Source organism: Perca flavescens, chromosome 18, assembly GCF_004354835.1.
Source record: "Perca flavescens isolate YP-PL-M2 chromosome 18, PFLA_1.0, whole genome shotgun sequence".
In the NCBI taxonomy this organism is placed as follows: Eukaryota; Metazoa; Chordata; class Actinopteri; order Perciformes; family Percidae; genus Perca; species Perca flavescens.
Genome location: NC_041348.1, coordinates 26732123 through 26745289, shown reverse-complemented (window position 1 = coordinate 26745289; position 13167 = coordinate 26732123). Strand labels below are relative to the sequence as shown.

Genomic DNA, 13167 nt, shown 5'->3' with positions numbered 1-13167 from the left:
AGTGTGTGCAGTCAGTGACATGGTTAACTTTGTGTGGACACGGCTAACTACAGTCATCAATAGCGTTGTCACCAAACCTGTTTTTCCTTTACACATATTTCCTTGTCAAGCGCAAAACGTTGAGGTGCTGGTGCTGAAATCCACACCTCACTGACCTGTTTTACATTTGAATGGGTGAAGAACGGGAAGGTGTGACAGGGGCAGTAAGGGAAGCTGGATGGACATTTCTTTTTATATCATAAGAAGGAAGGTGAGCCGTTTTAGCATACTGACTACATACACTTCTGTTCGTACGTTTATCTCAAAACACTCTCTTTACTCCATGAGCTTTATCTCTTACTCAGTAGGAATACTTATTAAACAGTGTATAACTATACAAACTCAAGGTGGATTACAGTAGGGAGAAAAAAAAATCACTGAGGTGCCTGAAATGATCAGGACATAAGTTAAACTTCAATCATCAGTAAAAGGATCGAGAATAACAGGTGTCAAACTCAAGGCCCGCGGGCCAAATCTGGCCACTCGCAAATTTTGATCCGGCCTGCATATCAATTTAGGCTCACAATAAATTTTGGCCCGCTTAGTTGGGTGCCACACCAAAGAGACTGGAAACGGTTTTCAAACTGCAATTACAAGACACTCAAAAGCAGAATTTGGCAGATTTCTGACTTCGAGACTCAGAAATTCCCACAGAACCAGAGGGTTTGCATATTCAGGCTGTGAAAAAGGTTGTTGTTAGTCGGCTGTGTGGTAGCCTACCTAATGTAATCATTGTTTTGCTTGATTTGCTAGACTCTATGATGGCCAAGGAACTTTTTTTCGACTAAACTGTAAGTGAGAAGGCTATATGGGACATGCAATAATACAGTCAAAGATATTTTACTTTTACGAGTAAATAAAAGCATGTCAATAAACTACACGTGTGGCCCTTGATGCAATTCTCATTTTCCAGTGTGGCCCTTGGTGAAATTAAGTTTGACACCCCTGCTCTATAAGGAGAAACTTGAGCTAAATGCTAATATTCAGCAGGTATAATGCTGCTTACTATGGTCACCATCTTAGTTTAGGGTGTTAGCGTGCTAACATTTGGTAATTAGCACAAAGTACAGCGGAGTATGTTGGGAATGTCTTAATGTTTGCTGGTATTTGGTCATAAACTAAAGCAAAACATCTTGACCTGGTGATGGCAAATTTCAAGGCAATCTGTCCAACTGTTGTCAAGACCTTTCATAGTCTGGGAACCATGCACATCTGTACAACATTGTATGAAAACCCATCCAACAGTTGTTGAGATATTTCAATCTGGCCCAAAGTGGTCGACCTGCCGACCGACAATGCAATGCAGTGCAATCCCTAGAGACACACGGCTAGGAGGAAGAAGCATCTATGCTATTCATTTAACAAAAGAAAACATTCACACATCCAACAAGTCTTAGATGCAGATGCGTTGAAAAATATCCCATCGGACTTGAAAAAGGAAGATCCCGCACTTTGCTCAGCATCCCAATTTATTGATGATACTACTGTTTCAGTGGCCGAGAGTGCGGGATCTTCCTTTTTCAAGTCTGATCTATGCTGTTCATGAAATAAACCTGTCAACCAAGCAAATCAGCTGCTTCACAGTGAGAGTCAGAATCAATAATCGCCACAGCAAAGCTGCACAATGTGTTGATGTGATTGCAGCATCAATTCAGGTTAGGGAGTTAGTATATATATATATATATATATATATATATATATATATATATATATATATATATATATTTTTTTTTTTTTTTTTAAATACAGCTGGGAAATCCCTAGCCATTTAGACACTTGGCATGTACTGAAAATGTGTGCATTTCTAAACCAAAACAATTTGTGTTGTCAGTTTTTCTACATTTTATGAAATTGGTGTTTGTGAGGATGGAGCTGTGGCTGAGTGCAATAACTGTCACTGGGATGTTGTGCCTGTAACCCAGTGAGTAGGTGGAAATGTATCATGTACTGCAACAGCATCTACTAAAAAGAGATGTAAACAACCAGAATACGGGTGTGAATGACTGTGAATGCATGTGGAATGACTGTAAACCTGCAGCCAGCATTTGGGGTCTGGACCACAAACAGTAGTTATTTGCACATTACACTAAACACAAACCAAAACCACTTCCTTTCCTCTTAGTACTCCGTTTCCCTCCGTCAATAGCCACAATCTCGACATCACCGATGCAATAGGTGTATACTGCTTTTTAGCCTTTGTTATTTTTTAACATTATTTTTTTTTTAATTTATCACCGTTTCTCAAACAATGACTGGGCAAAAGGCCATTTTTAATAAGACGGGTCACTACTCTTGCGAGTTCATCAAACTGTCAGGCACCAAAAGATTGTACCAGGTGTTAAATCATCTTCTTCCTGTGATATTACAGGATCACATCATCCAAAATGTATTCCTGGCTTCATCTCTTTTCCCCCGAATCTCAAACTCCATCACATGACACGGAAAAACAAACATACTGGCATTTGCACCCAATGTCGTACGCAACAGCCTTTGAGCGCAAGCTACGTTTAATTTCAAATTAAGAAAACTGGAGGCTTTGGGCCCTTCATCTGCCTTACGGAATCAGTAATAAAAGCGATACCAAAAAAAAAAAAAAAAAAAAAAAAAGTGAGCGTGATGCCAAGTTAAAGCATTCTCAAGCTCAGAAATAACAAATATGCAAGACAACTTAAAGTGTTGACTGCAACTAGCACGGCAACATCTTAGTGTTGGAAGTATTTCAGCACCCACCTCAAAACCCAGGCACATAGACACCTTTATGCTCCACTTCACTAAATGTGTTTACAACACGTTCATTACACACTGTTGACTTCACATCTAAGGTGGGATACCCACAACTGGAAAACTTCCCCTAATTCACTTGACAGCGTCAAGTGATGTGTCTGTGCCCACTGGGCACAGACACATCCAGTCACATTAGCACAGCATAATGTACCTGTGAAAAAAAGTTCTCTCCACTGCTCTTTTTAGCACTTCCCAGGGTTATAATTCTGGCAAACACTAATCCAAACTTTCTACCAAATCCACACAGGGAAGTTTTTTTACTCTTCTTATTGTAGCCTGACCTTGTTCAGAAAAATTGGGCCATTGGGGCTTGACTGTTAACTCACTCACAACACCACAACAAACTCTCTCCTTGCTCTGTTTTCTCGCTTTCCCTATCAATTTCCTCCTGTACTTGGTGTTTCTGTTTCTCTCATTCTTCAGCCCTTACCTTTCCCCTTCCCTCCCAAATTCTCACAGTCTGTTGCACAAGGCCTTTTTTTCCCCAGGCGAGAATGTAGGCCATCGCTCTGACAGCAGGAAGGCAGCGACAAGTCTTCTTCACCGCATTCTGCTCACTTACAGCAGCTGAAGACAGCGCGCACGTATTGACTCAGAGTGCAAGAGTCGAGGGACAAACCACAGCATACAGGAGGCTCCACCAAGAGCCGATCTGTTTCAGCTCTGCAGAAACGAGAGCTCCTACACATCACGTTGCATATTATCAATGATGATCGCAAACGCTCTGTGGAGCAGAGCTCATTTTATCTGCACACTCTTATTTGTGATAACACTGATCTGCCGGGACTACGTAAACTAAGGGCCCCGCACTGCACGCTGGATCTAGACTAGAATCACACTTTGATTTAACGAAAATGGATAGGAAAAAGATACGTTTTCCTTCATACTGTATCTCTTAAGTAAACAAACAAGAAACCACAAGCTGCTGGTTGATGAAATGTAAGCTGTCGAGATTGCTTTTTGCTTCACTTGCCAAAAAAAAGAGAAGACTTTTCACCCACCACTACCTTTTAATCACAGAATACATTTACATACATTTCTAAAATACTTAAATGAAAGCAAGATTGCAGCCAACACTGACTATATACATGGAAAGTTTTTTTTGTTAACAGATCCGTATCAAACTTTTGTTAATGTTATGCTTATGTGTTTCTTTTTTTCTTTTTTTTTTTTAAATTAGCCTATATAAAATCAGGTTTAAAAAAAAAAAAAAAAACTTAAATATCAATATCTGTATTAGCCTCAGAAATCCAGCATCAGTCGACCTGGATCGATATATCGATTCAATCCTCAACGAGCCAATATTATCGATACAAACTGAAAACATCAATACATATTGTCATCTTTAAGATGTGCCTTTACTTTGAAATTCCCACTTTATTCTTTTTATTAAAAAAAAGAAAAAGTATTTAATTTAAATGTCTGGAAGAGCTTAGTAATGAAACTGTCAAATCATGTTTTTTGAAAAAATATCTAAATGTAACTGTTTAATGGGCTTATGTATCGTATCAGTCGCAGGCCCCTGAATTGAATCGAAATTCTACCGTGGCATAATTTGTGATAGCAGTAAATATTGTGTCATTGTCCAAAGAATTGATATATATTATATTATACTGTGTGATTTACACCCCTAATCAGTTGGGCTCTAATATTTTGATTCCACAGCAAAATACTGCATCATATATTTAATGCCAGTTGTAGTTTAGTGCTATATACTGTTCACCTCTGTGATTGGCCTGTGTGAGAAGCTATGCCAAACCAACCCTACAATTGATCCATTCAACGAAACAATGCCCATTTTGTATACCAGCCTTTACTTTTAGCTAAATGCTAACAACAGCATGCTACCATGCTCACAATGAAAATGGGTACCATGTTCACCGTCTTTGTTGGCGTCTTAGGATGCTGTAGGAATGTTAATTAGTTTTCATTAACCGAGACTGATGCGTATGTGTGACACGCCAATTCGTATGCCAATATTGGCGTGTTATAATGACGCATACTCAATTTTTGGCATGTATATCAACGCCGTTTGGCCTCCACTGACTTACATTACTGTGCAATTTTGTGTGAATTCACGCCGTAGCGAGTAGGATGAAAGGGCGAAAATCCGCAGAGGGAGGTTAGGACTTTCACCCAGGAGACCGGGGATCGCGTCCCGCGTGTCACGGTTCCTAAACTCAACCGTCGCTTTGTTCTTTCACTAAAGCCAACCCGTTGTACTTTTCCTAAACCCAACCCAACCCGCGTGATGTTTCCTAAACTCGTGTATGTTTACGCAAAGTCATGACATCACGTTGATTAACCAAATTAATAGCAGACGATGGCGATAGACAAAACGTCAGGGGATAAACACAATTATTTAAATTCTTACTGGGGACATGAAAGTCTGTACAAAACTTCATGGCAGTCCATTCAATACTTACAGACAGTTCACGAAAAACAAAAAATGTCAACCTTGTTGTAGTGCTAGAGTAAAAGTAAGGGGGGCACCAAAATCATAAGGACACACCGTCTGGGAACCATTAATGGCTGTACAAAATTTGGTACCAATCCACCAAGTAGAAGTTGAGATATTTCACAGGTTTCACATAAGTGAAAACCTTGACCCAACGGTGGAGCGAGAGGAAAAGTCAGGGATTGGCAAAGTCAATCGGTTTTATTCTCTGGGAACCATGGATATCTGAACCAAATCTCATGGCAATCCATCCACTATTTCTTAAGAATTTTCAGTCTGGACTAAAGTAGCAGACATTGCCATCCCTCAGCTGTAACTTAGGAGGGCTGTGATTTGAGGTGAGCTGCTGACCACTTTCCCCCCTCACTGATTGTTGATTTGATATTTGGAAATTATAACTTGGCAACACTGGGACTCAACCAATGTTTATTTTATTCACTTGTCCTCAGATGAAACTTTACACAAACACAGCTTGATCATTTCATTATGTAGGTTAATAATCTTCCTCTTAGAATAAATAATTTGATTACCAAAGTCCCATCAGCCTCCCCTTTCCCAAAAGTCCAGGGCTGTAATAGCCGTTAACACCATAGGGCATGATCGGTGTGCTATGTTTTACTGTCCCAGCCACGACAACATGGCTGACTCTACACGCTGCATCCCAATGTTGACAGTGATCTTAAATTGGATCTTGAAAAGAAAATGTCAGCAGCTTCAGTTGGGCTACATGCTTTAGAATAGGATGAGGACAACCAAGTAAAGGGAAGGCAATAGCTCACTGCACATTGGACTGGATTATCCAGCTAAAGAGGTTGACATTATTCACAGACAGGAGGATGTGGTAGGGCTGCTCGGTTATGGCAAAAAATATAATCTCAATTATTTTGGTCAATACTGAAATTACGATAATTTAACACAATTACTCGTTGACTTCTGGAAAGATGTTGCAATTGTTGTACTTAAAAAAACATCGGAAAAATTCAAATAAATCAACAGTAAAAAATCAACTGTGATCTTTGCCTTAATACTTTTCCTATTGAAACTTTATTTTCTCACTAGAACACAAAAGAGCAAAATAATTGTTTTCCTCGATTATTCTGCTTTTGTGATCATTGGGAGCCGAAATCATAATCACGATTAAATTTCGGATATAATTGCACAGCCCTAGGATATGGCATCATTTCATGTAGAAATATGAAGACAAAATTTACCAAAATGTTCAACGATTAAAGAAAGGTACAGGTGACTGATAACGCAACAAACGCGCCAGAAGCCGCTTTGGAGATACTGCTTCGGGTTGTGCATCACGTTTTGGACCTCAAGTAGTAGAACATAAATATTCAACTTTGAGCGGCTATCAAAGATAGATTTGACAGTTACATAACAACACTGAAAGACAAACACTGACAACTGTATGCTACGCTGAGACATTCATGTGCTATCATCCCAAAAAGTCAGTGTGGCAGGTGAGCCTCACTGATTTATCTGCCACCACAGACATGTATCAGTATGTACAGGATATTCTGACCTTTAGTAAAAACATCAGAGTGACATTTTAACAGGTTGGTTGCAGGTGTCCTGGGGGGAGGGAGGGGGGCATGGAAAGCTACCACAGCTCCGGCAGAAGAATGCTGTGACAGTGGCAGGCAGGCTGCAGCAGTGCTGAGTGCTAAAATGGCTGCTCATTCTACATACAGACACGCAGCTTAGCTGAGAGGAGGAGGGCTCCCACTCCCAACAATTTGCCTCAAATGTGGCTCATCCTTAGGTAGGCTCAACATCTTGTGCGTAGAGCTAATCAAGGAAATGCCATAGCTTGCAATATAATAAATATTAACCACATAGGATTCCAGCGTCTTATCATACTCTTCCATAATCGTCAAGCAGCAAAAATGTCCTCCCTCATCTGCCTCCTCATCCTCATCAGTACAGTATGCACAAAATATTTTCACTAAAGAAATGAAGGTAACTACCTAGCTTTAGCATGTCACCAAGTTGGACAAGATCTGGTTAAGAGTCTTCATCTTTTCTTATTATTACAGCGCATCCATCTTTAAGGGTCTTTTTTTATGAAATTTGAGAAAAACGATAAAACAATGATGACTATTTTCACTTTCTTATTACAGTGTTTTTGTATGGTTGTTTACAGGTAGGTTGTACTCTGAGAGTCAGCAGCAGAGTCTCAAACTTTGAACTGAATAACTGAGGCCTAACTGGCTCTTATCTGGGCTACATATCAGCCTAGAGAGGCCCAGTTACAATGTTTTCACCTAGGCTACAACATGGAAAAGACTGCAATCCCAATACTACACAAACAGACTCACTGCTAGCGTTGAGCGTGCTCGAGCAAAACAAAAAAAGTCAGTTGCAAAAACGCATGATATCGAGTTTATCCATCCATCCATCCATCTTCGTCCGCTTATCCGGTGTCGGGTCGCGGGGGGAGCAGCTCCAGCAGGGGACCCCAAACTTCCCTTTCCCGAGCAACATTAATATCGAGTTTAAAAGATTTTAATTAAACAATTAAAACAAATAGCCTAAAAAGAGTATTTCATATGATAAACAGAATTTCTGTTACTTATAAGTTACTACATGAAGCTATGGCTGGGCGATATGGAGAAAATCAAATGTCACGATATTTTTTCCCAAATCTGTCGATATCAATTCCGCAACGATATTGTAGTGTTGACTATTGGTGCTTTCACAAAATATTTACACAATGAGATTTTTGATAACTAATCATCAGTAATGTGGATATAATGACTAAGTGGGTAAAGGCAAATAATAGAACAGCTAGAACAGTCTGTTGAGTTTAGAAAAGTACATCACTTTACTGTAATGCAGCCTTTAAAACCAGGAAAAACCAACACTTATGCCATATTACGATATCCAAAATCTAAGGCGATATCTAGTCTCATATCACGATAACGATATAATATCGATATATTGCCCAGCTCTACATAAAGCTTACTTAAATATTTAAAATGTGTGCTAATTGCCACTGATCAGTCACTGATTGTAGTTTGATAGCAGTGGTGTCTGTCTGGGCATTATCCAACTCTTACATGATTTTAAAAAGAAAAATTCATATTAACGTTTGCCTGGCTATATAAATTGAACTGACCTGACTTAAGTTTACATAAGGTCAAAATGCTTTGAGCTGTTGTTTTTGTTGCTCTCCACTTACTTGCGTCACCAGTCTTAATGCAGCCAACAGAAAAGCTTAAAAGAAACTTGAACACGTTAAAAGCCCATTTCAGCCTAATTTTCTGAGATTTCTGTTAACCTTTCAAAGCCAGAACTCTTCACATACATGTCCACCATTTATCCAATTGCTTTAAAAAACCTACTGCCTATGTTACCCTACAGCAATTCTAGCACACAAATGCCAAATTCAAAAAGTAGCCTAAAACTAATGTTTGAATGGCCTTTATAACCAAACTACTCTTACTTATGATTTTTCTTTCCACGTTTGGAGAAAGTCATAATTACTTTGTCATTCAAGGCTACTTACTTCAAACAATCATTAAACTCCTCTGTGACCGGATTTGTTGCGGAACGGCTGAGGCCGTGACTGACAGCTGAAGTCACGAGGACCCACGAGATCTCGCGAATTCACGTAGAATAGAACCACAAAACCAACAACACTTTGTTTCCATCCAGAGGAGTAGAGCTGTGTTTTCAAGGTGTAGCCTAGTTCAGGGAAATGTGATCCGCAGTGAGCTCAGTGGATGTTATTTAGAAAATTAACCCGGATGTTTTATTTTGTTTCTATGCTCGACTTCCTGTCCCGCACTATCTGAATTGTGCTGAATTGCTGTGGAGCTCTCTGGCGTCCGGCAAAAATAGAAGCTCTGCTGCGTATCTGCTCCGGGGGGCTGCGGACCGCCGGAGCTGGGACGGAGTCGGAACGCAGCCGGTCCGCTGTCAGTGGAAATACACACACTGACTTTAATGGAAACCTATGGACTCCACAGCCGTACCCCAATTTAACTAAATGTAAAATGCGTTTAATTTGGGCCTAAAATAAATAATCGTTGAGAACATGTCTTTGAAATGCAATTATTAAAATCATTTAGATTTCAATGTTAGCATACATTGTCTGTTCCTAAAACATAATAAGTTATTATTGATACCTTCTATGGATTGTTATGGATGACACATCATGCATTCCCTTGGTTGAAGCGGTTGACAATCAATATTTTGTGCTGCAGATTCACTTTTTAAACTCAAAAAGGTGTGTCAAATTTTAGTCAACTTTAGAAACACCTTTAAAACAGCACCAGGACAACAACACACTATGACTGTCAATAAAAAAGTGAGGTTAATTGAGGTGAATTTTGTTTTATCCATTACATTAGTGTTAAGCGAAGGCTAACATCTTCTCTAACTGCATGTTCTTGATCTACTTTAGCAGGGTTGTTTTTTTAAACACTATACATGAGGTGTGTATGCGGCTTATTAAAAATGAGTTGTTTTTTTGCCATATGCAAAGAGGTCAAGATATCCTTAAAGTTGTCAGCGTGCAGGACCATAGACTGTAAAAAATAGTGGACGCAGCAGCAGTGATGTCGCCCGTTGGTTTGTGTACTTGCAAGCCTCGAGTTTGGCAATTCGGCGGTCGCCACCTTGATTTTTTGGAGAACTGGATGTGACGATTTTTGGACGTGAAGGTGAAGCCGGGGAGGATGACGCAGCAAAGCCAGTGTCAGCCAGCCACACCCCTAAAGCGTGCCCTGCTTTATCATCCGTTCTACTTCGGGAACCATCATTTACTAAATGAACATCATGCTGTATCGACGAAGACTTGAAACAAGCGACTGAGACCGTAAACTTATTAAAAAGTGAAGTGGAGTCATTTTCTCATCGTCTTCCATACAGGCTGAATTCTTTTTAGCAACCAGTGGAGTCGCCCCCTGCTGGAAATCAGAAAGCATGCAGGTTTAAAAAGGCACTTCCGCATTGGCTTCACTTTTCAGACCCGAAGCTCCGTCCATTATTTTTCCACAGTCAAGTTGCAGGTAAATCAAAATGAGCTGCAGCGACACCTCGAGGCAGTTCGCGCTGTCTTACATAAACAACAGCCTGATGTGTTTCTATGCAGGTGGCGAAGGAGCAAAATGTCCCAGCAAGCACTGCGCACATTATGTATCCAGTTAGAGAAGATGGTGTCGGTCAATTGTAGCAATGTTGTGGAAAAATCAACAATGAGTCAGGCATGTTTGGAGGCCCACATACATATGTTGTTGTTGTTTTTTCAGGATGACATGTGATGCATTTAACGGCGGTGTTTCTCAGTTTGCTTACCCGTTTTGTCAACTTGTGAATAAAAGGTCCTGCCCACGGGGTCCTGCTGTAAGTTGTCACGCTGGGTGATCAATTCCCATGAAAACGGCAGCTTGCGTAAAACAAGCCAGTTAGCAGCTTAATTTACTGCTTTTGCTCGTTTTACCTACTGCTCCTCTGGATTAATAATTTTGCGGTGAGCTGTGGCGATCATGTTAGTTTAGCTTTGGAAGCCGGGCGAAGAAAAAAAGTTGCGTGCTAGCTGGCTCGCTGGCAATTTAACGTCATCTTATGTTGACAAACAAGCTTGCGTAGTTAAAATCACACACACACACACGACTCGAAGCCAGCTAACGCCAGGCTGCTAGCACGGTTAGCTTAGCTGGCTAACCAGCTCGCTAAATCCAAACCTTGTTCCGAAAATCCCCTTTTCGCTGCGTCCGACTTATATCCCATCGGCAGAGGTAAACCGTAAGCAACTCCGAGAATCACTCGTGGGTGGTATCTGCGTTTCAATGACGGCGCACTCGCGTTTGCAAAGCCAAGTTATCGCTTCGTTCTCTGCTCTCCGCCATTTCCAATCTCAACACAAACAAACAGGGCTGCTCGTGCGCACGGAGCGTCCAGGCGCGTTCACGAGGAGGGCAGAAGCTTCTTGCTGTGTTGATAGCAAGAGGACCTGACTGTCAGCTATTATTTTTATTCAGACGTCTGTGTAACATGATGCAGATTACAGTCGCGGAGCCAGATATTGTAAACATTCGGGGCTCAACCCAAACCTTAGGGGAGTCCGGGGTTATGCCCCCCCCAGGGAGATTTCCCCACCCCCGATGCACAGCAGCATTGCACTATTTTTCAAGCCAATTGATGATAGAATGTCTAAACTCTGTATCCATCATTGGGAATAAAAAAAAGTGTGATAGTTGCCAAGGGAGGAAAAAAGTCATCTTAGAGCCTACAAGCTATTTTTGTCATTCAGGGATGGAGTTGATTGTTGCATTTATTTTTTAATTTGGTCCGGTTTGCGTTCACACTGCACCAAACATTGTAAACAAATGTCACACGGTGGAAACAGTTCTTGGACAGTCTTTTTATTTATTTATTTTTTCTGGTTTTGCTTTAGTGTTTCTAATATTTTAGGAGAAGCTGACCAGAGTTTGATTTTTTTGGTCCGCACCAGTCTGAATGAGCTTTCACACCACCCTCAACGAACCGGGCAATCCGACAAAACGCTCAAGGAGGCTTGGGTGGCAGTAGCTCAGTCAGTAGGGAGCTGGGTTGGGAATCGGAGGGGTGCTGGTTCAAGTCCCCATATGGACCAAAGTATGGTGGTGGACTGGTAGCTGGAGTTCACCTCATGGGCACTGCCAAGGTTGCTCTTGAGCAACACACTGAACCAAACTGCCCAGGTGCCTTTCCATGGGCAGCTCCCTCACTCTGGCATCTCTCCATTAGTATATGTCAAGGTAACTTTATTGTCCCCGAAGGGCAATTATTTGTACAGCCAGCAGACACACATAAAAACAAGACAAACAACAATACAGTGAAACATGAAATACCCACAGTATCTAAACCACAATAGTAAATAAAAAATACATACATTTAAAACAGTTCTGGCAAATTGTTTAAAATGGGAATAGAAATCGGGATAAAAGAGTTTGAGTCTATTTGACCTGATCTATGTATAGGTACTGAGCATGTGTGTGTAATTCAGGCCTGTGTATAATAATAACAACAGATTGAAAACATTGTAATGTCCCTTGCGGGATTAATAAAGTATAAATTATTATTATTATTTAAAAAGGAACCAAACTGCTCAGGTGGGAAAGCCCCCTAATTGTTCCCCAACTCCCTTTATCATTCTGAAACCAGAACACAACTAATGTTGAGGCTGACTAATTTTCACTCATGTCACCTAATGATTATGTGAAAGTTACATAAGTAGGGTAGGAATGTGGCTTGAACAGCATTACCATTTTTGGAACCTACTGTATATTTGTTATACTATGCTGGAGTAGAGTTCACACAATAATTCCCAAACAATGCCAAGTAAATGTGGTCTTACTCTGAATTGAATATTAGATCAACAGAAGAAAATATTGTGTGTGTGTGTGTGTGTGTGTTGCACTGTGCAGAATCCATACTGTCTGGTAAACAGTAATGCATACTGTCTGCTGACAGTATGCATTATAGCTACATAATTCATAAGGGTACAGTATGTTTATATCCATCATTAGATAGAGAGGAACCTTGTGTTTGGCTTCACCAGACCTGCTTTGAAAACACAAGAGCTGACACTGTCGTGTTTCATGTCCTCTGATTTCTGTTTTTCTGGGAATTTGGGGTTTAAGCAACCTGTGGGGAGTTTCTTCAGTTGAAATCTTGCATGTTTTATAGGCCGATTTTCTTTTATTTTTAGTCTTTTGCCACCAGTATTCAGTATTATCCCTGTCACGGTTTAGGGGGCTTTAAAAGATCATTTGCATCTTAATGTAGGAAATAAAACAGTAACACTTTATTTCTGCAATTTACAAATAATTTAATGTATATTTTCCTGTAATGAACTACATAATCAGGTACTGATGAAAATAAAAACATCG

The 13167-nt window shown here is 40.4% G+C and overlaps 1 protein-coding gene across 2 annotated transcripts in view; it reads right to left on the bottom strand.

Moving 5' to 3' along the window:
• ncoa1 (nuclear receptor coactivator 1) overlaps positions 1-11177 on the bottom strand; it is a 71625-nt gene extending 60448 nt beyond the window's left edge. For both annotated transcript variants that reach the window (XM_028605034.1, XM_028605035.1), the window contains exon 1: positions 10589-11177. The gene's annotated coding sequence lies outside the window, so the exon portion shown is untranslated. The remainder of the gene's footprint in view (positions 1-10588) is intronic.
• Positions 11178-13167: the final 1990 nt, after the last annotated feature.